We start from the raw sequence: 24,646 nt of genomic DNA, 5'->3' as shown, positions 1-24,646 counted from the left end.
TTCACACAGACGTAAATCACACCACAAAATGTAGCCAGCAGCCAGCTTCATTGATTATTACAAACTTTGTCAGCAGGAATGTTTTTCACGCAATCAACATTGTTACACTCATCATGGGGTTTTAGGGGCCGGGACAGATAAACACAACACAGCCGCACCTTATTTCAAAGCAAGCAAGCAAGCGCACACACATAGCCAAGCAAGGCCAAACAGATGGTATGTTTGTCTCAACAGAGACGCACACGAATCAACATACCATGGAGCACACAAACACGCTGAATTGGGCAGATGCAGGCAGCATCAGACACCAACAATTGTTTATTCTTGAGAAAACAACCGAAGACCTGGGCAGCAAACGACAGAAGAAAGCAGTGCCAGCCGGTATCGCCTCTCATTACTAGCTTGATCCCCCACACGAAATCTATGCATCAGGTTAAAATACACAAGTGATTAGTGGAACCTTATTAAATGAAACTAATAACGAGAAAACATTAACAAATTAGGAAGTGGTGTTATGCATGTGCACATACCAGGAATGGATTGGATCATCACCGGAGAACGGTGGTCCTCAGCAGTCGCTTCTTGTAGTACGCGGGGTGGCGCGGCGCGAAGAGGGAGGGGTGGTGACCGACGTCCAGTCCATCCCACTGGAGGTTGTCCCACCAGTCCTTCACGCAGTCCACGGCGACACGGCGTCCATCTCGACGGTCGGGGTCGGTGGCCGGGAGGCGCCTCAAGCCCCAGCAGCCCCTGAGACGGACATTCTCGAGCTGGGGGGCAAACATTTTGGCCTCGCATATCTGCTGCAGGCAGGAGAGATCGTGCAGGTACAAGTTCTTCTGCCTTGGGAATACCAGCATGCCATTTGGATACCTCGTAGCTATTACATTTTGAATCACTGCCTCCACGGGGAAGACCTGCCTGAGATCACCGCAGCGGACTATGTGGAGGGTTTCCAGGCTGGACAAGTTCCATGCCAATGGGAGGACAAATTGGAGCCTGGGGCACAAGTGCAGATGTATGGCCCGCAGTTTTGCAAAGGATTGATCATCCCAGCTGTCAACTATCCTTCCTCTAGTCCAAATAGAACGGGCCATCAAGAGATCAGACGCCCAAAAGGTCTCCAGTTCATCAAAGCAGATGTCATCATAGTTAGTATGGAAGACAGTGTCCAATTTTGGGCATCTCTCAACACGGCACCACTATGGGGCCTCGCTGCGGGCGAGGAGGTGACGGGCGTCGGGCGGCGTCTAGGGCCATCAGAAGGACGAGGCGGGAACGGCATCTAGGGCCACGGCGTGGAGGCGGGAATCTTCCCGCGTGTGGAGTTTTGGCGGTTTTCTCAAAACCGGCCACCTACCCGGGTTTCGCGGACCCTCCAAAACCGCAGACCGGATCTTCATCCACACGGCGGCATCGCGGAGAAGACTTCGACTCGAAGAAAGAACCTCGACCGTCGGATGAGTCCTTGTATCTTTTTCCGGTTTTGCCCCTACGGGCTTTCTAGTGTTTAATTGAGTCTAGGGGTAGTTTAGTCTTTTGGGTTGAGAGTTGTTGGGGTTAAAAACCCCCTCACCCCCTCCTCTCTCTCTTTTTGCCTGGACAGCACGCCCTCTCTCCTGGGGCCCTCCTCCTCTTCTTCTCTCTGTTCCTCCCTCTCCTCTCTAGGATTAGGACTTTAGGGATGGATTGTTGAGATTTTTGTACTGAGATTGATCGGGAAAGGAGGCCCAATCCTCCTTGTGCCCTCTGGAGTTTTGAATTCTATTCAATCTCGTACGTTTTGTGCTTTGTTTCGGATGAATTCGATTTTCCTTCGGTAAATCTTGAGCACGAGATGACGAGTGGTTTTCTGGTAATCGAGTGACTCTTTGTAGTGATTCTAATACTTCTAACCTAGTGCTAATCCCCCTGGAATCACGAGATCACTCGAATCAAAGTTCTTGGCATTCTAAAGAAAACCCCCGTTTTTGGTCGGAATTCTTCGATTTCTCCCAAACTTTGGAGTGATTCGTCGATTCCGTCCGTGGACATGTTCACAAGTCCTTTGTGATCATGCCTGCAAAATTTGAGCTCCTTTGGATTTGATTTGAACCTCCAATCATCAAAGTTTCCAAGGTCGCGGGCTGAAAAACGCTTCTGGACTCTGCTTTTTCCTATCACCGGATGAACCGACGCTTTGAAGTTGTATGCGTCGGATCAACCGGTGAGTGGGTTTTTCGCACATTAGTGTTTTCTGCTCTTCGCCTGGTTGCACCGGTGTTTTAGCTCTTTACGGGCATCGGATCAACCGGTGAGTGAAATTTGGCTGTTAGGGTTTTGGTGTTTGGATCATTGCACTGGCGTATAGGATTTGTTGAACGTCGGATCAACCGGTGTTCACTAGTCCATTTTGAGGTCTCTCTGGACAAATGCACCAGTGTTCGTTTTGGATTTTGTCAGTTTATCCGGTGCACTATCGTCGGTTGAACCGACACTGTTTAAACCGTAGCGTCGGTTTAACCGGTGAGTGCTTCTTCTCTACTGCCGGCTCTGTGACATCGGTTGAACCCGTGGAGTATTTCTTCACACGTCGGTTTAACCGATGTTAGTATACCGTGCTGTTTTTTGTGCTTATTCTTCACTCTTGATCCGATCTTTTCGCAGCTTATTTGTAGAGTTTTTGCTTGGTGTCTAGCTCTGCTATAACTACACTTGCACACTCTAGAAGTGAGGGTTGGGTGCGCACTTGAGATCTTAAGCTAAGCTTCAGTTTGCGATAAATTTTGATCGGCTCCCATTCACCCCCCCTGGTCGCCAGTTTCAGTCCCACAATTGGTATCAGAGCTTGGTTAAGGTTTTCAATACCTTGACCGGTTCGAATACCATTTGTCGACCATGGCGAGTCTTGGTAAGATCCCTGTGTTTGCCGGCGAGGACTATGCTTATTGGAAGGTGCGTATGCGAGCCGAGGTTTGGGAGATCACCAAGAACCAGGCTTATGAGGTGCTTGCCGTTCGGACCTCACCTCTTCAGGTGTCCGAGCACGAGGCCAATGCCAAGGCTGTCAATGCCTTATTCGCTGGCGTTTCTCGTGCGGAGTTCTCACGCGTCCAGGGTTTTCAGGAAGCCCACAAGGTTTGGACGTGTCTTGAGAACTACCACGAGGGCACACCTCAGGTCAAGGCCAGACTGTTCGAGACTCACCGGCGTGAATATGAGAATTTCACACAAGGGCCGGATGAGAGCATTGGCGACATGTTCAGTTGGTTTCAATCGATTGTGAACAAAGTCAATGCGAACAGATCTGCTGATGCCCTTGAGTACACAGAGCATGAGAAGGCCCTCAAGTTGCTCTATGCACTTGAACGCTCTGTGTGGGATCTCAAGGTGAACACGATCATCAAGCCTGCAGGCTATGAGACTCTGACCGTGAATGAGCTTTTCAGCAAGCTCAAGGCCACGGAGGTGGATAACCAGACACGAGCCAAGCTCAATGGTGCCTCTCCTTCCAAGAGCATCGCTCTTGTGACTGGCCCAGGTGGATTGAGCTCTAACGCTAACTCTGCTCTTGGCTTTTCTCTTGCCTCTCTGCCCTCTGTTACAGATGAGCAGCTAGAGACGCTGGGCGACGACGACTCAGCACTGCGGCGATCCGAACCACTTCATCGCCGAGTGCCCCAGGAAGTCCGGCGGTGGCTAGAACAACAACCCCAACTACTACCGCCACCGCGACCGTGACGAGGGAGGCTCCAACAAGGAGCGTCGGCGCCACAAGCACCGCAGTCGAGACCGGGGAGGACACTTCGACAAGGAGTCGCTCAAGAAGCACTTCCAGTACAAGGCCAAGAAGCAGGAGAAGGCCTTCCTGGCGCAGCTCAGCGACCTCGACAAGAGGACACCGACCGCTCTTCTTCACCGACCTCTGACGACGATGACAAGAAGAAGAAGAAGCGGGACAAGGATGCCACCGGCTTCATCGGCCTTTGCTTGGTGGCTGGTCGGCGCAAGGGCTTCTGCACCATGGCGGGTGAAGCAAATGGTGCTCGTGCATCTTCGGGTGAACATGCTACACCGATGCACGTCGACTCATCTCCTGGATCCGAGAGTGATTCAGAGGTAAATTCCATCATCGACCTCCTTGATACTGAGGTTAGGGAGTTGTACGCCACTCTCGATAACCAGAAGAGGCTGCTTAAGGAAGCAGCTAGAGAGCGTAGAAAGCTTAGGGCTGAGCTGGCTTGTGCTAGGGAGAAATCTAGTGAGGATAAGTGCACTGGCTGCATATCTCACATGAATGATCTTGTTGCTCTCCGAGCCAAGCATGATGAGAACGTCGCGAACTTGGATGTTGCCAAGACCTTGCTTTCTGACGTGTCTCACGAGCTAGCCAAGGCCAAGCATGAGCTTGAACTGGTTAAGGACACTCCCATTGTTAGTGATGTGCTTGAATGCGATGAGTGTCCTATCTTTAAGTCTGATCTAGCTTCTTTGCAGTCTAAGTTTGTTACTGTTGTTTGTGAACTAGAGGAGCTTAGATATAGGCTTGTTCTGCTTGGTTCCTGCAAGCTTTGTCCCACGCTTAGGTCGGAGCTATATGAGAAGAATGCCTTGATTAAGTCTTTGGGGATGACTAAGGTCGGGGAGTCTAGCCCACCTATTGATTGTCATATTTGCCCTGGTTTGATCTCTGATTTGGATAATCTTGCGGTAGAGAAAGCCAACTTGGAGAATGAGAATACCTATCTTAGGGAGATTCTTAGTTGGGTTTCTGCTAGTGAGCCGCAGTTGGGCATGATGATCAAGTAGTTCAAGCGTGGTGATGGGTTTGGGGTCGGTTACACATACACGAAGTCAGACTTTGACAAGTTGTATGGTAAGATCGGCAAGGCTGCTGGAGCTCCAAGTGCTCTGAACACTGCTAGCACGAGCACACAACCTTCACTTGTTGACCCCGTGGATGGTGTGCTTAAGGAACTATCAAAAACACCTCCACAGAAGCAGGTTTGGGTTCCAAAGCCCAATGAACTGAGGAATCCCCTCGATATGCTCCCTGCTGCCACAGCCCAGGTTACCTAGATGAAGGGGGCTGCTCCTCCCTGTCTGCAGGCTAGGCCTCCACCTCCCAAGAGAGAGGTGAGGTACCACTGCGAGTACTGTGACAGAGAGGGTCACCTGGAGGAGTTTTGCTTCAGGAGGAAGCGGGCTGTGAGGCGTGAGCAGGAGAGACGTGACTCGGACATGTACTCTACTCGGGTGCATGGTCCTCCTCGGCGTGGTGGTAGGCAAGCTACTAGGGCGCGCCGTATAGGTGGAGGACAGGGAGATGGTGGTGTTTACCGTGCTCCAGCGGGTGGTCGCTTTTCCGGTCGTGCTCCTGGTCATCCTCAGTACGGCTATGGACCACGGGACCGAGGCTTTGGAGGAGGTTACGATGCACCACGCTTTCCTCGCGGTGGTGGTCGTCAGCCTCGCGGTAGACGGGACAGGGAACACGTTTTTGATCTTGCTAACCCTTCTATAGAGCAAATGGCTCGACACTGGTTTGCTTCTCACTTTGCTAACCCCAGTGTTGAGACATTTGCTCACCCTTTGTCTCACTACTGATGTGCAGGTCGGAGGCTTGGAGAACAGGTGGATCATGGACTCCTGTTGTTCGCGCCATATGACCGGGAATGACAAATGGTTCTCCAGCCTCACCCCAATGCGCAACAAAGAATACATCATATTTGGGGATAATGGTAAGGGCAAGATACGTGGTGTTGGCACTGTTAGAGTTTCTGATCGCTTCACCCTGAGAGAGGTTGCTTTGGTTTCGAATCTTGGCTTTAATTTGCTCTCTGTTTCGCAACTTCTTGATGAGGGGTTTGAAGTTCGCTTCAAGGAGGGTTGTTCTCGAGTTTTGGATTCCAGAGGAGACCTGGTTTGCCGGATCGTTCCTCATGACCAAGTTTTCTTGATCGATTTCTCTGGAACACCTTTTGGCCCTTCTTGTTGTTTGTTGGCTGGTCCTTCTTCTGATCTGTGGAAGTGGTATAGGAGACTTGGACATTTGAGCTTTGACTTGTTGACTAGATTTAGCTCACTTCGCCTAATCCGAGGATTGCCCAAATTGAAGTTTGAAAAGGACCTTGTTTGCCATCCATGTCGCCACAGGAAGATGATTGCCGCTTCTCATCCGCCTGTTAATCAGGTGATGACTACTCACCCTGGAGAGTTGCTACACATGGACACAGTAGGTCCTTCTCGGGTGATGTCAGTTGGTGGGAAGTGGTACGTTCTTGTGATTGTGGACGACTTTTCTCGCTATTCTTGGGTCTTTTTCATGAGAACCAAGGATGAGGCTTTCGAGTTTGTTCGAGACTTGATCTTGAGGTTGAAAAACGAGCTACCCCAGGCCATGCGAGCGATTCGCAGTGATAATGGTACAGAATTCAAAAACGCTCGTTTTGACACCTTTTGTAGTGATCAAGGGCTCGAACACCATTATTCTTCCCCCTACACTCCACAGCAAAATGGAGTTCTAGAACGGAAGAATCGGACGCTGGTTGAGATGGCGAGGACGATGCTCGACGAGCATAGGACTCCTCGAAAGTACTGGGCTGAGGCGATCAATACCACTTGTTATGTGTCCAACCGCATTTTCTTGCGTGCTTTCATGCCCAAGACTTCTTATGAGTTGCGTTTTGGACGCCAGCCCTGTGTTGACCATCTCAGAGTTTTCGGCTGCCAGTGTTTTGTGCTGAAAGAAGGAAATCTTGATAAGTTTGAGTCTCGCTCGACTGATGGCATTTTTCTCGGTTATGCATCTCATTCCAGAGCATATCGTGTGTTGCTTATTGATTCTGACATCGTCAGAGAGACTTGTGAAGTCACTTTTGACGAGACTGCACCGTGCAATGCTTCTGTCTTTGAAGTTGTAGGAGATGATGAGCTCGGCACCTCCATCTTTGAAGATGAGGAGGAAGAAGCTGCGGAGGGTGATGCTGAGGCTACCACGCGTGCTGTGGACCAAGCAGCCTCCGCCACAAGATCGGATGATGACGACGGCCCCGATCCGACTTCATCTACTTCACGGGGGCCGATCGAGCAGGTGACTCAGCCTTTCCCAGCTGCAGCTGTGGAGGCACCAGCTTTGGTTGAGGAGGAGGCGACTTCGACAAGGGAAGCGCCGCGACACATTCAGCGTCATCATCCACCTCAACAGATGCTTGGTGACCTCAACGAGCGAGTCACACGGTCCAAAGTAATAATTATCGCTGGCTTTGCTCATTCAGCGTTTGTTGCCTCTTTCGAGCCCAAAGATGTTGGACACGTACTTTTTGACTCCAATTGGGTCAATGACATGCATGAGGAACTTGAAAATTTTGAAAGAAACCAAGTTTGGGTTCTAGTCGAGCCTCCACCTGCTTGTAATCCCATCGGAATGAAGTGGGTTTTCAAAAACAAGCAGGGTGAGGATGGGTTGGTTGTTCGGAACAAAGCTCGTCTTGTTGCCCAGGGGTTTTGCCAAAAAGAAGGTATTGATTATGAGGAAACTTTTGCCCCAGTTGCTCGTTTCGAAGCTATTCGGATCTTTCTTGCATTTGCTGCTTCCAAGAGTTTTAAAGTTTTTCAAATGGATGTGAAATCTTCCTTCTTGAATAATTTTATTGAAGAAGAGGTTTATGTGAAGCAACCCCCTGGCTTTGAAAATCCCAAGTTTCCAAACCGTGTTTACAAACTTCAGAAAGCTCTTTATGGTTTGAAACAGACGCCTAGAGCTTGGTACGATATGCTTAAAACCTTCTTGCTTGCTTAAGGTTTTAAAATGGGATGTGTTGACAAAACCTTGTTCCTCATGCGCTCTGGCTCTGACTTTCTGTTAGTTCAGATTTACGTGGATGATATCATCTTTGGTGGCTCTTCTCACGCTCTTGTATCCAAGTTTTCTGAGCAGATGTCCAGGGAGTTCGAGATGAGCATGATGGGTGAGTTGCAGTTCTTCCTTGGGCTGCAGATCAAGCAAACTCCTCAGGGCACGTTCGTTCAGCAAGCGAAGTACACCAAGGACTTGCTGCGGAAGTTCGACATGAGTGACTTGTCTCCTCAGCCGACTCCGATCAGCACTTCGACGGCGCTTGATGAGGACTTGGACGGCGAAGCGGTGGACCAGACGGAGTACAGGAGCATGATCGGCTCCCTCCTGTATCTGACAGCGACGCGGCCAAACATTCAGTTCGGCGTGGGCCTCTGTGCGCAATACCAGGCTTCGCCGCGCACCTCCCACAGGCAGGTTGTGAAACGCATCTTCAGGTATCTGAAATTCACCCCTGAATTTGGTCTTTATTACTCTGCGGATTCTTCTCAGGTTTTAGTGGGCTTTTCTGATGCCGACTTTGGTGGGTGTCGGTTGAATCGCAAGTCGACATCCGACACTTGTCAATTTCTCGGTACATCTTTGGTGTCTTGGTCCTCTCGCAAGCAGGCTAGCGTAGCGCTTTCTTCCACATAAGCTGAGTATGTTGCCGCCGCTAGCTGCTGCTCCCAGATCCTTTGGATGAAACAAACCTTGCAGGAATATGTACTGAGTTATGATAGGGTTCCCATCTTTGTAGACAACATGTCCGCCATTAGCATTGCAAAGAACCCTGTCCTACACTCCAGAACCAAACATATAGATATCCGGTTCCACTTCCTACGAGACAACCATGAGAGAGGCAAACCGCAGATATCCTCATCAAACCTCTTGAGCAAGACACCTTTGCTCGCTTGTGAGGGGAGCTTGTGGTTTGTTACCCTTTTTGATCACTGACTTTTCCTTGGTTAGCTTTGTAGGTCTTGTTTTTTTTCTCTTTGTTTTCTAGGATTGATAGTTGCATTGCGGCATATGCATTATACATTTATGCATTTTGCATTGCCTCACTTGCACTAGCATTCCTGTATACATTGCTATGATCTCCTAGTGCTTGCTAGTGTGAGTTTATAAATGTGATCATGTATAGCTTGCTCCACTATGTATATGACATCATCTGAGTTAAGCTATTTTGCTTTGAAAATTTGAAAACATGGTCACCCTGTCTTGGCTACTAGCATGTTAGGGCATGTTGATATGCTTTGCTATCTCATTCATCCTAGTGTAGCCTTTCGTTAAGCAATTCATACTTGACATGATCTAAAATTGATAAAATGGCTTGAATTGTGCTTGAAATGGAATGGGAAGATTCAAGTGGGATTGCTTGTCGCACTGATCGAGCTTTCGGGACGGCTCACTTTGCACTTGTGAGAACCCGTGCAAGGCTGTGCATGACTGAAACGAGTGCCTTAAGCTTCTGATTGCCTTTGGCATAGGCTTGGTCTCGTTGCTAAGTAAAGCATGACAAGCTTTCAACCCCTGGCATTAAATTGCTTGATGCAATGAGATTGCAAATCAATGTTTACAACATGTTTTGGATGTTTTTGGCTCACCTGTATGAGTTTGATTAGCACTGTCTTTCATTCCCTACTTGCTAGTGCTAGATCAAGGGTGATGCTTTTATTTCTCCTAAACTGGAACTTGCCTAGCTCTAGACTGATTTGATATACCCTGTTGAGATAGATGTAGGTCTTATTTATGGATGCACACGTGCTTGTGACTAGTTGTTGCTCATATCCTTGTATCCCTGAATGCTTTCACTTACACCACCTGCATTGCATTCATTGCATAGCACATGTTCATGGGGAGTCTCAGTTTCAGGGGGAGTTTTAGGTCTAAGCCTTGATGTGTGCATGTGCCAACAAGGGGGAGAAGTTAGTGATCAAACAAAAACTTGTTGTGCAGAGGGCTTTGAGAGTGCATACATGTGGTGAGAGTTGCATTGGTAAGGGGGAAATGCATTTCCGTGGGAGTTTCTGCTTTGTTTAGCTCCTGGTTTTCCCTCCGCTTCTGGCATGACTGTGTCGAGCCTTGCCTCTGTCTTTGAGGAGTCAAGCTTGTATTTGATCGATTGCGTCGAGCCGTTGCCCTTGTCTTAGGGAATCGATCTTCGCTTGGTCAAGTGACTTGTTCTTGCTTCTTTCGAGCTTTTGTCACTTATTCAAGTTCTCTCTTGCTTCTTTGTTCTTCACTGTTTTTGTTTCAATCTTGGTTCGTTTGTGGTGTGTTGACAATGCACTCATCAAGGGGGGGATTGAGGAATGTTGAGTACTCTATCCTGCTTGTGATGAGTGAATTGTCAACTGTGCGGTGTGATCATGCGCTTGGGCTTTGGATTGCAGGTACACGGGCGTCGAGTGTTGACGGAGAGTTGCCGTGGAGGAGCTCGGGCCAGGCAGCAGCTGTGGCGTCCACTCCTGGATCGAGGATGCAAGCGACGACAGAAGGCGGGTTTCCTGGTTTGCACCACAAAACCAAGCAGGCGGACGGTGGTAGAAGACGCCAAGTCGTGGAGGCACGGGCGTCGGTCTTGGGACTGACGGAGGCGACGGGCGTCGACGGCTTCTAGGGCCTCGCTGCGGGCGAGGAGGTGACGGGCGTCGGGCGGCGTCTAGGACTGTCAGAAGGCCGAGGCGGGAACGGCGTCTAGGGCCACGGCGTGGAGGCGGGAATCTTCCCGCACGTGGAGTTTTGGCGGTTTTCTCAAAACCGGCCACCTACCCGGGTTTCGCGGACCCTCCAAAACCGCGGACCGGATCTTCATCCACACGGCGGCATCGCGGAGAAGACTTCGACTCGAAGAAAGAACCTTGACCGTTGGATGAGTCCTTGTATCTTTTTCCGGTTTTGCCCCTATAGGCTTTCTAGTGTTTAATTGAGTCTAGGGGTAGTTTAGTCTTTTGGGTTGAGAGTTGTTGGGGTTAAAAACCCCCTCACCCCCTCTTCCCCCTCCTCTCTCTCTTTTTGCCTGGACAGCACGCCCTCTCTCCTGGCGCCCTCCTCCTCTTCTTCTCTCTGTTCCTCCCTCTCCTCTCTAGGATTAGGACTTTAGGGATGGATTGTTAAGATTTTTGTACTGAGATTGATCGGGAAAGGAGGCCCAATCCTCCTTGTGCCCTCTGGGGTTTTGAATTCTATTCAATCTCGTACGTTTTGTGCTTTGTTTTGGATGAATTCGATTTTCCTTCGGTAAATCTTGAGCACGAGATAACGAGTGGTTTTCTGGTAATCGAGTGACTCTTTGTAGTGATTCTAATACTTCTAACCTAGTGCTAATCCCCCTAGAATCACGAGATCACTCGAATCAAAGTTCTTGGCATTCTAAAGAAAACCCCCGTTTTTGGTCGGAATTCTTCGATTTCTCCCAAATTATGGAGTGATTCGTCGATTCCATCCGTGGACATGTTCACAAGTCCTTTGTGATCATGCCTGCAAAATTTGAGCTCCTTTGGATTTGATTTGAACCTCCAATCATCAAAGTTTCCAAGGTCGCGGGCTGAAAAACGCTTCTGGACTCTGCTTTTTCCTATCACCGGATGAACCGACGCTTTGAAGTTGTATGCGTCGGATCAACCGGTGAGTGGGTTTTTCGCACATTAGTGTTTTCTACTCTTCGCCTGGTTGCACTGGTGTTTTAGCTCTTTACGGGCATCGGATCAACCGGTGAGTGAAATTTGGCTGTTAGGGTTTTGGGGTTTGGATCATTGCACCGGCGTATAGGATTTGTTGAACGTCGGATCAACCGGTGTTCACTAGTCCATTTTGAGGTCTCTCTGGACAACTGCACCGGTGTTCGTTTTGGATGTTGTCGGTTTATCCGGTGCACTATCGTCGGTTGAACCGACGCTGTTTAAACCGTAGCGTCGGTTTAACCGGTGAATGCTTCTTCTCTGCTGCCGGCTCTGTGACGTCGGTTGAACCGGTGGAGTATTTCTTCACACGTCGGTTTAACCGGTGTTAGTATACCGTGCTGTTTTTGGTGCTTAATTTTCACTCTTGATCCGATCTTTTCGCAGCTTATTTCTAGAGTTTTTACTTAGTGTCTAGCTCTGCTATAACTACACTTGCACACTCTAGAAGTGAGGGTTGGGTGCGCACTTGAGATCTTAAGCCGAGCTTCAGTTTGCGATAAATTTTGATTAGCTCCCATTCACCCCCCCCCCTCTGGTCGCCAGTTTCGGTTCCTCACCATCCCCCCTGCTCCTGCATCTAAGCTGAATGACTCAAGTGATGGAGGTAGTCCTTCAAGACCAACATGCTCCAACCCAGCACAACCATCTAGGATCAGAGTTTTTAGTCCAGTTGCCCCACACAAGCTTGGCAAAACTTGTATAGCCTTGTTTCCAGATAGGTCAAGAAGCTCCAGCTTCACCATATCCATGAATTCGTCTCTTTTCCCTGTCTCCCAAGGGCTTGTAGGCTCGATTACACAAAGCTTGCGAAGGTTCTGTAGTTGTCTCCATGCAAGGTTGCTGCACCAAAACCTTCCCTTCTTTATATGAACCTCCCTAATGTTTACAGCCATTTGCTCCATTATATCTTGTGACAGATCCAATTCCCAATCTGTATGGCTTATATCCAGCACGCATAGGCTCTGGAAAAATTCCATTATAGGTTTCCCTTGCTTTTCTTTTTCTTGGTGCCCTTGATCTTTGCAGCTGTCTAATCCAACGAATCTATGGCTACGGCAACAATGGAAAGGAGGTGAATAAAAGCTGAAATTGCACCCAGACAGTTTCAATACACGAAGCCTCTCTGACTGCTGAAACATTTCCTATGGTAATGCTGATCTGTATTTGACTGTAAGGAAAAAGGATGTTAGTGTTGGGGATACAGTTATATCTGTCCTTGCTTCAATATCAGATGTATTGACGACTGACTTCCAATGTTCCGTGTACTGATCATCACGGAAGTTCACCGTATGAAACAAGCAATCCTCTAGTCGTATCTGGTGATGAAGAGCCGCAGAGACCTCCCAGGATTCATCAAACTGACCACCTTCGATAATTCCATCACAAACCCAATAGTTGTAAGCGTGGGTACCCCAATTATACTCCATGGTGGTACCACCGCCCATTTTATTGAACCACAACAGGTATGAGATACACTTGGCAGCTATTCTTGGGGTGATGTTGTGATTATGTTGTATGTACTTGACAATTTCTGTAGCCTCATCCAATATTAACTGAGCAGTGTCACCATCGAAACTCTACCAAATAGTCATTTTTTTAGCAAACTCCACCAAATAGTCTGATAAATATACAAATGTGAACTGTCCACCTTTTCTTTTATTTCTGGGTTGAGCCGAAGTCTTCCTCTGAAAGTCCACAATATCTTAGAGCCAAAGAATCCAGGTTGTGGAATGCCACAGCTGACCAAGTCAACTGTATCATTGCTTCCATTACGGAAGACAACTAAGTATCTACTCCCTAATAGGGACTCAAGTATACCTCCCCGACTTCTCCAATCTCAGCTCTAGAACCTTCGTCTACTATGCTGAAATCGTCCTCCTCATCTTCCCTATCAAAAGCAGCCATTACCCTCTGAGGAAGCTCGAGTTCATCAGCGATTGCCCTCTGGAGTGCCCTCCGGCTCTTCCACCTTGAGCAGTCAATGTGGAGGATCTTGGTGAATTTCTCCTTCAGAGATGGGGGCGGGTCCTCTGCTATAGCTATGACTGTGCGCACAGCAGAAGCAGCCAGCCCGTCCCGTCCATCGAAGTAAATGGCCTTATGTGCAGTTCTTCCAGTATCCTCCAAGTAAGGGATTATTTTCTCTACCGCTCTCTTGACGTTAAACACACCATTAAGCTGCATTGTATATTTTGATGCCAATTGATTAGTTGAGGTCACTCTAAATCCCATAAACGTGGCAAGTAGTAATTACTAGCAGACTGGATATACATATGAGGGACAGAAGCCGGTGACCAGAGGGGGGTGAATGGGAGCCGATCAAAATTTCTTCTAAATTTGAACCGTCGGCCTATATCCCGAAAAATCACCCAAGCCCTCAAGCGTTCTGGCCAAAGTTTGGAATAGCTCTGAAGAAGCTAAACCAACACAAAAGGCCTCGAACAAGCGAGCAAAACACGAACAAAATCGGAAGCGAATTGGGAAAACTTCAGAACTGATCTGTCAGGACCGGTCTGACCAGTGCACTGGACCGGTCTGACCGGTCACGTCTGTTCAAGAACTAGTAGACCGGTCTAACCGGTCTTGCCAACCGGTCTGACCGGTGGCACCCAGAAAACCCCCGAAAACTTGGATTCAAACGGTGAATCTCGACTAAACGACCACGAAAATCGATGAAACTTGGGGGGAATGCTTCGCCCCTACCCCGTGAACATATCCCCAAAAGATCTCATCCTAAAGATCAACGAATCTTGAGAATTATGGGGGAGATCAAAAGGGATTGGGGTTTTCTCAAATACTCAAGAACTTCAATTCAACGAGCTAGTGATTCCAGAGGGTTTTGGACATGGCAAGAAGCACGGGAATCACAGCAAAGAACTCATGGAACCGTCGCAATCGTGTGCACCAAAAACGAAACCAAAATCCATCACAACCGGGCACAAGAACGAGGGGATTGAATCGATTCAAAAGCCCAGAGGGCACGAGGAGATAGTGCCTCCTTTCCCAATCAAATCCCACACAAGGTCTCAACAATCCATGGATAAAATCTACTCTAAAGAGAGTAACAGAGGGAGAGAGACACAGGGGCGGCGACCTGGAGGAACAGAAAATTCACGGACAAGTTCTAAAAGCCGCAATTAACCTAACACAAGTGAAGGAGTATTTATACCCGCGGGACCGGTCAGACCGGTACGCTGGACCGGTCAGACCGGTTGGTTAGACCGGTCAGACCGGTGCCAGGGACCGGTCAGACCGGTTGGCCTGCAACACCCCCTGTACACGATCTCATCCGACGGCCGAGGTTCTTTCTTCGAAACGAAGTCTTCCCCGCGATGCCGTTGTCTTGATGAAGATCCAGCCCGCGGTTTTGGAGGGTCCGCGAAACCCGGGTAGGTGGCCGGTTTTGAGAAAACCGCCAAAACCTCACGCGCGGGAAGATTCCCGCCTCCACGCCGTGGCCCTAGAAGCCGCTCCCGCCTCGGCCTTCTGACGGCCCTAGACGCCGCCCGACGCCCGTCACCTCCTCGCCCGCAGCAAGGCCCTAGACGTCGTCGACGCCCATCGCCTCCGTCAGACCCAAGACCGACGCCTGTCACCTCCACGACTTGGCGTCTTCAACCGTCGTCCGCCTCCTTGGTTTTGTGGCGCAAACGAAGAAACCTGCCTTCCGTCGCCGCTTGCGCCCTTGATCCAGGAGTGGACGCCACAGCTACCGCCCGGTCCGAGCTCCGATCCTGGCTGCCCTTCACCGCCGTCCACCGCACGGTCCATCGCCACAGCACCTCTACGGCAGCTCCCCATCGACACTCGATGCCCGTGTACCTGCAATCTAAAGACCAAGCGCACGATCACACCACACAGTTGACAATTCACTCATCACAAGCAGGATAGAGTACTCAACATTTCTCAATCTCCCCCTTGATGAGTGCATTGTCAACACACCACCTGAAAGCATAGAAGTGATAAAAAGACAAGCAAGAAAGCGAAGAACTCAAGCAAGTGACAGAAAAGCTCTGAAAGTCAAGAATAGTCACCTACTCAAGCACAGATCGATTCCCTAAGACAAGGTCAACGGCTCGACGCAATCGATCAAAAGCCAAAACATGACTCCTCAAGGACAGAGGTAACGCTCGACGCAGTCATGCAAGAAGCAGAGGGAAAACGAGGAAAACCAGGAGCCAAGAACAAAGGAGAAACTCCCCAAGCAAAGTTTTTCCCTCTCACAAGTGCAACTCTCCCAAAATGATGCACTCTCAAAGCCCTGTGCACAACAAGTTTTTCAAAAATCAAACAAGTCACCCCCTTGTTCGATCACTTCTCCCAAAATTCTCCCCCTTGTTGGCACATGCACACATCAAGTCTAAAAAGACCCAAAGCTCCCCCTGAAGCTGAAACTCCCCCTGAAGCTGAAACTCCCCCTGAACAGATGCTATGCAATGAATGCAATGCAGGAGGTGTAAGTGAAAGCATTCAGGGATACAATGATATGAGCAACATCTAGTTACAAGCACGTGTGCATCCATAAACAAGACCTGCATCTAGCTCAACAGAGTATATCAAATCAGTCTAGAGCTAGGCAAGTTCAGTTTAGGAGAAATAAAAGCATCACCCAAGATCTAGCACTAACAAGTAGGGAATTGAAAGCAGTGCTACTCAAACTCATACAGGTGAGTCAAACTCAGCCAAAACAAGTTGCAAACATTCCTTTTTCAATCAAATTTATCTCAATCAATTCTTAATGCCAGGGGTTGAAAGCTTGTCATTCTTTACTTAGCAACGAGGCCAAGCCTATGCCAAAAGACAATCAGAAGCTTAAAGCACTCGTTTCAGTCATGCACAGCCTTGCCCGGGTTCTCACAAGTGCAAAGTGAGCCGTCCCGAAAGCTCGATCAGTGCGACAAGCAATCCCACCTGGATCTTTTCAATCCATTTCAGGAACAGTTCAAGCAATTTTATCAGATTTAGATCATTTCAAGTATGAATTGCTGAACAAAAAGCCACACTAGCATGAATAAGATAGCAAAGCATATCAACACGTCCTAACATGCTAGTAGCCAAGACAGGGTGATCATGTTTTCAGATTTTCAAATCAAAATAGCTTAACTCAGATGATGTCATATACACAGTGGAGCAAGCTATACATGATCAAGCTTATCAACTCACACTAGCAGGCACTAGAAGATCATAGCAATGTATACAAGAATGCTAGTGCAAGTGAGACAATGCAAAATGCAAACATGTACAATGCATATGCACAATGCAACTACCAAGCTAAAACTTAAGAGAAAGACAAAGAAAAGCCAAAAGCTAAGCAACTGAAGAATTCAGCAAATACAACGGCTCAAAGACACACAGGACTAGACCAAATGGATCCAACTGAGTACCATGGAAAAGGTAACAATCAGAAAACCACAAGTCCATCCTGAGAGGAAAACGTACAAGCCGAACGCTCACATACCTCGATGAAGATCCCGCTGGACCTAGAGCATAGCAAGCTCGAGGTCACCTCCCCTACGTCCTCAGCGGATCCATCTTCTGCTCGAACAGGTTCTTGTCGAGGTGGAAGATCGAAGTGGAAGTAGTGGTATTGGATCGTCCTCCTGAGCTGAGGTAGTCGAAGCAGAAGGGGCCGGAGCCTGCAGCCGGCGCAGTAACTCCAGATCATCATCGGCACCTGAGGTAGAGCTCCCCCTCAACAAGTGATACCTAGCACAAGAGAAGCTAGGACATAAGGAAATAGCAAACACCAAAGATCCAGAGCAAAACTCAAGCAAATGGTTAGGTGTAGTCAAGCCACATGCAAGGGTATACCAAAAGACACTCTAGAGCACATCAAGACAAAAGATATCCCTAGAAAAATCTAAAGGCACTCAACAACATGAACCAAGGTAGCAAGACTATATGAAGAAGATACTTGAGCTAGCAACCAGAACTAAGGAGCAAAAACTATACAAGCATGAGGGGACTGGACAAAGCACACACCCTGAGCTAGCAAGAGTCATGACAAAATGAAAAACACAAAAACTAGCATACATAGTGGCTAGTCCACAAAAGCACAAGCACAGACCTAGCAAAAAAAACAAGTAGAGATGTAGAATCTACAACAAGTCACACGTAGAAAATGTACAAAGAACTCAAAAGACAAACTCAAATGTACATAGGATACAACAGCCACCATGGGCTAACCATCAGCCTTGGAGAACCATCAAATCTTGATCAAACCTGCATAAGACCAAGATCCATGGAGCACTTGTTCTCCAGGCCTCCAACCTGCTTCACCATCGAGACAAAGGAGGAGCAAACGTCTCGACACTGGGGTTAGCAAAGTGAGAAGAAAACCAGTGACGAGCCATTTGCTCTACAGAAGGGTAAGCAAAGTCAGGCAAAGCGTATCCCCTGTCCCGTCTCCCGCGAGGCTGACGAACACCACCGTGAGGAAAGCGTGGATCCTCAAAACCTCCTCCAAAGCCTCGGTCCCGTGGTCCATAGCCGTACTGAAAACGACCAGGAGCACGTCCGACAAAGCGACCACCCGCTGGAGCACGGTAACCACCACCGTCTCCCTGACCTCCACCTACACGGCGCGCCCTAGCATCTCTCCTATCACCACGCCGAGAAGGACCATGCACCCGAGCAGAGTACATGTCCGCGTTCTGTCTCTCCTGCTCTCTCCTCACAGCCCGCTTCCTCCTGAAGCAAAACTCCACCATGTGACCTTCTCTGTCACAGAACTCGCAGTGGTACCTCACCTCACACTTGGGAGGTGGAGGCCTAGCCTGCGGACGGGGAGGAGCAGCCCTCTTCTTCTGGGCAACCTAGGCTGTGGCAGCAGGGAGCGTGTCGAGGGGGTTCCTCAGCGCATTGGGCTTTGGAACCCAAACCTGCTTCTGCGGAGGTGCTTTCGGTGGTTCTTTAAGCACACCATCCGCGAGGTCAACAAGCGAAGGCTGTGTGCTCGTGCTAGCAGTGTTTCCAGCAGCCTTGCCAATCTTACCATACAACCTGTCAAAGTCTGACTTCATGTATGTGTAACCGACCCCAAACCCATCACCACGCTTGAACTGCTTAATCATCATGCCCAACTGCGGCTCACTGCTAGAAACCCAACTCAGAATCGCCCTAAGATAGGTATTCTCATTCTCTAAGTTGGCTTTCTCTACCGCAAGACTATCTAAATCAGCAATCAAACCAGGGCAAACAGAGCAGTCAATAGGTGGGCTAGACTCTACGATCTTAGTCTTTCCAAAAGACTTGATCAAGGCGTTCTTCTCCTCTAGCTCCGACCTAAGCATGGGACAAAGCTTACAAGCGCCAAGCAAAGCAGGCCTGGATCTAAGATCATCTAGTTCACAAACAACAGTAGCAAACTTGGACTGCAAAGAAGCTAGATCAGACTTGAAGATAGGACACTCATCGCATTCAAGCGCATCACTAACAATGGGAGCTTCCTCGACAAGTTCAAGCTCATGCTTGGCCTTGGCTAGCTCATGAGACACATCAGAAAGCGAAGTCTTAGCAACATCTAAGTTCACGACGTTCTCATCATGCTTGGCACGGAGAGCAACAAGATCATTCATGTGAGATATGCAGCCAGTGCACTCATCCTCACTAGATTTCTCCCTAGCACAAGCCAGCTCAGCCCTAAGCTTTCTACGCTCTCTAGCTGCTTCCTTAAGCAGCCTCTTCTGGTTGTCGAGAGCGGCGTACAACTCTCTAACCTCTATATCAAGCAGGTCGATCGTGGAGTTTACCTCTGAATCGCTCTCGGATCCAGAAGAAGAGCCGGAGTGCGTCAGTGTAGCATGTCCACCCGAAGACGCACGAGCACCATCGGTTCGCCAGCCATGGTGCAGAAGCTCTTGCACCGACCGGCCGCCAAGCAAAGGCCGATGAAGCCGGTGGCTTCCTTGTCCCGCTTCTTATTCTTCTTGTCGTCGTCGTCGGAGGTCGGTGAAGAAGAGCGGTCGGAGCTCTTGTCGAGGTCGCTGAGCTGCGCCAGGAAGGCCTTCTCCCGCTTCTTGGCCTTGTACTGGAAGTGCTTCTTGAGTGACTCCTTGTCGAACCGTCCTCCCCGGTCACGACTGCGGTGCTTGTGGCGCCGACGCTCCTTGTTGGAGCCTCCCTCGTCGCAGTCGCGGTGGCGGTAGTAGTCGAAGGAGTTGTTCTGGCCACCGCCGGACTTCTTGGGGCAATCGGCGATGAAGTGGTTCAGATCGCCGCAGTTGTAGCACCCGGGGTTCTTCTTCCTCTGCCTGTTGTGGTAGACACGCTGGAACTTGCTGATGAGGAGGCACAAGTCGTCGTCGCCCAGCGTCTCCAGCTGCTCATCTGAAACAGAAGGCAAAGAGGCAAGAGAAAAGCCAAGAGCAGAGTTAGCGTTAGAGCTCGATCCACCTGGGCCGGTCACAAGAGCGATGCTCTTGGAAGGAGGGGCAACATTGAGCTTGGCTCGTGTCTGGTTATCCACCTCCGTGGCCTTGAGCTTGCTGAAAAGCTCGTTCACGGTCAGAGTCTCATAGCCTGCAGACTTAATGATCGTGTTCACCTTGAGATCCCACACAGAGCAGTCAAGTGCGTAGAGCAACTTGAGAGCCTTCTCGTGCTCTGTGTACTCAAGGGTACCAGCAGATCTGTTCGCATTGACCTTGTTCACAATCGACTGAAAACGACTGAACATCAGGTCAATGCTCTCACCCGGCTCTTGTGTGAAGTTCTCGTACTCACGCCGGTGAGTCTCGAATAGTCTGGCCTTCACCTGAGGTGTACCCTCGTGGTAGTTCTCAATGCACGTCCAAATTTTGTGGGCTTCCTAAAAACCCTGGACGCCTGAGAACTCCGCACGAGAAACGCCAGCGAACAAGGCATTGACGGCCTTGGCGTTAGCCTCGTGCTGGGTCACCTGGAGAGGTGTGGTCCGAACAGCAAGCACCTCGTAAAAGCTGGTTCTTGGTAATTTCCCAGACCTCAGCTCCCATGCTCTGCAAGAAGGCTCTCATGCGAACATTCTAGTAGGCATAGTCCTCACCGAAAAACATCGGGATCTTACCAAGACTCGTCATGGTCGTCAAGTGATTTTCGAACCAGTTAAGGTATTGAAAACCTCAACCAAGCTCTGATACCAATTGAGGGACCGAAGCCGGCGACCAGAGGGGGGTGAATGGGAGCCGATCAAAATTTCTTCTAAATTTGAACCGTCGGCCTATATTCCGAAAAATCACCCAAGCCCTCAAGCGTTCTGGCCAAAGTTTGAAATAGCTATGAAGAAGCTAAACCAACACAAAAGGCCTCAAACGAGCGAGCAAAACACGAAGCAAATCGGAAGCGAATTAGGAAAACTTCAGAACTGATCTGCCAGGACCGGTCTGACCAGTGCACTGGACCGGTCTGACCAGTCACGTCTGTTCAAGAACTAGCAGACCGGTCTGACCGGTCTTGCCTATCGGTCTGACCGGTAGCACCCAAAAAACCCCCGAAAACTTGGATTCAAACTGTGAATCTCGACTAAACGACCAAGAAAATCGATGAAACTTAGGGGAATGCTTTGCCCCTACCCCGTGAACATATCCCCAAAAGATCTCGTCCTAAAGATCAACGAATCTTGAGAATTATGGGGGAGATCAAAAGGGATTGGGGTTTTCTCAAATACTCAAGAACTTCAATTCGAATGAGCTAGTGATTCCAGAGGGTTTTGGATGGGGCAAGAAGCACGGGAATCACAACAAAGAACTCATGGAACCGTCGCAATCGTGTGCACCAAAAATGAAACCAAAATCCATCACAACCGGGCACAAGAACGAGGGGATTGAATTGATTCAAAAGCCCAGAGGGCACGAGGAGGATAGGGCCTCCTTTCCCAATCAAATCCCACACAAGGTCTCAACAATCCAAGGACAAAATCTACTCTAAAGAGAGGAACAGAGGGAGAGAGACACAGGGGCGGCGGCCTGGAGGAACAGAAAATTCACGGACAAGTTCTAAAAGCCGCAATTAACCTAACACAAGTGAAGGGGTATTTATACCCACGGAACTGGTCAGACCGGTATGCTGGACCGGTCAGACCGGTTGGTTAGACCGGTTAGACCGGTGCCAGGGACCGGTCAGACCGGTTGGCCTGCAGCACCCCCTGTACACGATCTTATCCGACGGCCGAGGTTCTTTCTTCGAAACGAACTCTTCTCCGCGATGCCGTCGTCTTGATGAAGATCCAGTCCGCGGTTTTGGAGGGTCCGCGAAACCCGGGTAGGTGGCTGGTTTTGAGAAAACCGCCAAAACCTCACGCGCGGGAAGATTCCCGCCTCCACGCCGTGGCCCTAGACGCCGTTCCCGCCTCGGCTTTCTGACGGCCGTAGACGCCGCCCGACGCTCGTCACCTCCTCGCCCGCAGCAAGGCCCTAGACGCCGTCGACGCCCGTCGCCTCCGTCAGTCCCGAGACCGACGTCCGTCACCTCCACGACTTGGCGTCTTCAACCGCCGTCCGCCTCCTTGGTTTTGTGGCGCAAACCAAGAAACCCGCCTTCCGTCGCCGCTTGCGCCCTCGATCCAGGAGTGGACGCCACAGCTACCGCCCGGTCCGAGCTCCGGTCCCGGCTGCCCTTCACCGCCGTCCACCGCACGGTCCATCGGCCACAGCACCTCTACGGCAGCTCCCCGTCGACACTCGACGCCCGTGTACCTGCAATCCAAAGACCAAGCGCACGATCACACCGCACAGTTGACAATTCACTCATCACAAGCAGGATAGAGTACTCAACATTCCTCAACATGCCTCCTAGTGAGTAGAAAGAGAGGTCGATGGAAATAGGAGCCATGATATACACGTGAAGGTTACCTATAAAGCTACTATCCTAGCAAGCCTAGTCAGATGGCAGGTACTCTCTTATCTAGCATTTGCTACCTTAAAGGATGGAACCAGAAAAAAATCAGAATCCAAATTTATTTAACAAGAGAGAAACTACAAGCAGCGCAGGCGTTGTCCATATGTATTTGGTCGAAAAAAATCATCTCCTAAATTTAAATGGTATAGAATCATGCCAGAACGTTCAATAGCAGTGCAGAGACCAGAAAAACACAAAGCAGGTGAGAAGTTTGCATTCTACGATTGCAGATCGTACCACTGGCAACTATCACCAGTAAAAACTGAAATGTTCAGCTCCTAATTGCATAGCATCTGGCTGGAATAAGAATTGATATGGTTCTTCCTATAAATGGGGAGCATAGCCAATTATTACAAAATTTTCTGTAAAAGATGTCACGAATTTCAAGTATACAATCAAGCCATATCGATGCGAAATTCTTCCCAGTTAAGATGAAAAATTGATAATGGATGTTCTTAATTTGTATAAGTGTAGCATAACATTGTTAACTCATACATTTAAGCATCTACAGACATTGCTGATATAGTAGAACTGCATGGAGCGGGAAAGGAGGTACCTCCTCTTTAGGCATGATGAATTCTGTATAGGAAGGGGCAGCTAATTAAGACATGAACCTCAAGAAATATAACCCATCTGTGCACCTCCGCATGAACCTTCACAAATACCGAATTCGAATTCTAGTCAAGACAAGAACACACATGTTAATCCATATAGCTAATCTTTAGAGAATTAGACAAAATGTGTACCTTAAAATTGATAATAGGCACAAAGATTTCAGAAGAATATTTGTACCTCTTGTGATCTGGTTTGGCTAGGTAGCTGCAAGGTATTCTGTCTGGAGAAAACCCAAGAAACTTTATCCAGGTGAAAATTTGTTGTGGCAAGGGAGAAGTACAGAAAATTAATCGTCAAGGCAAGGAATTTGCTGTTGTGCAATGATGAGCTCTTCTATTTTCTGGTGTGCAAATAGCCGTTGCCATGGTTTTTTTAGAAAAAGAACATATCCATTGCTCCGTAGAGGAAGAAAACAGAACTGAAGGATCTAGCCCATCTGAAACCTACACATGGATCAATATAATTAATCAATCACCACTTTCTAATGAGCTAACCTAAACAAGAACAAAGATAATTATATCTCCTTGGATTAATATGCACGATAATCCATATAGATATTGTTTTTTAAAAATGAGAAACTCGGCTACGTGCAGAAAAAGATATAATTATTACCTGTGTTCAGAAAACTGTTGCAATGTATTCTGTGCTCGGAAAACACTTGCAATGGTATTGCACCTCGTTCACTTTCTCCCCCCGAAAATTAGGGTGTGGTGAGGGATAAGTGGTCGAAATAGATTTGCTAGTTAGTGGAGCATGAACCCTCAACGCAAGCTAGCACATAACTGCATTGCAACGAGCCTTTTGATCGGTTGCAAGTGAAGTGAGCTTCAAGTTAACGGCTTTGGACATAGCTAGTTGTCAGAAAAAGAACAGCTCCTTGCTTGGGGCTGGAGAAAGAATAAAGATGGGTGGAGCTGTCGTCCAACTATTAAAAGTTAAATAGCTTGCAAATGATCAATTCGGCACCAAAGAGAAACAATTATTATTCTCCATAGTACATTCCTCTTAATGAAAAACGTGCCTAGGCACGGTCGCGAAAAAAAATTGTCCATAGTACAGGTAATGTGTTTGACTTGGAATAATAGTAACATTTTCGTAATGGTGAATGCAATAATTTTGTAGAAACTGATTATTTAGTCACAAAAATATTTTTTCTGAAATTACACACAATTGTCTAGCTATGATCAATTCGCTCTATTTCACATCTCAATGTAACTTGGATTCAAATTTGTTTTCTTTTCTGAGCCCTTGATAGAACAAGATCCTTAATTGTAAAAGTTGAGCTCCATTATGCTACTCATTCTTTGGTCTCTTCTTGCTTGTTATCATCGAACACTCTAATCCTTTCTAAGAACGTGATGAGCAGACCAACTTTTGTCAACGAATAATTTACTCAAGGGTTACTGGAAAAAGTCCATTCTCAATCCTCTAACTAACACGTAGTCCGATTTCCAACCCCAAATTACAAAATCGGACTCTGAGAGCCCTCTAGCTGTTGAAACCAGCCAAATTTGGTCATTTGGGTAGTTTCAAAGGTGGGTTTCCGTTTTCTAAAAAAAATAAATTCTTATAATCTAAAAAATTCATAACTAATACATTATAAATCACAAAATATGAAACCAGCTCCATAAGTATTATAAAAATTAAAACT

At 48.4% G+C, this 24,646-nt stretch overlaps 1 long non-coding RNA gene across 3 annotated transcripts; it reads right to left on the bottom strand.

Moving 5' to 3' along the window:
- On the bottom strand, positions 1–23,929 carry LOC120683306. Of its 3 annotated transcripts, none has more exons than XR_005678761.1 (4): positions 23,608–23,925; positions 23,173–23,438; positions 22,937–23,057; positions 1–421 (listed from the first exon to the last, which is right to left on the bottom strand). It is a non-coding gene; the product is annotated as an uncharacterized LOC120683306 (long non-coding RNA). The 3 variants fall into 3 exon arrangements; XR_005678762.1 differs by lacking the exon at positions 1–421 and adding an exon at positions 13,160–13,683 and having other exon boundaries at positions 23,608–23,928; XR_005678763.1 differs by lacking the exon at positions 1–421 and adding an exon at positions 22,130–22,178 and having other exon boundaries at positions 23,608–23,929.
- Between the last annotated feature and the right edge of the window lie 717 nt (positions 23,930–24,646).

This window comes from Panicum virgatum, chromosome 7N (assembly GCF_016808335.1).
Source record: "Panicum virgatum strain AP13 chromosome 7N, P.virgatum_v5, whole genome shotgun sequence".
NCBI lineage: Eukaryota > Viridiplantae > Streptophyta > Magnoliopsida > Poales > Poaceae > Panicum > Panicum virgatum.
The sequence above is the reverse complement of the archived record's forward strand: the minus strand, read 5'-3'. Positions and strand labels throughout refer to the sequence as shown.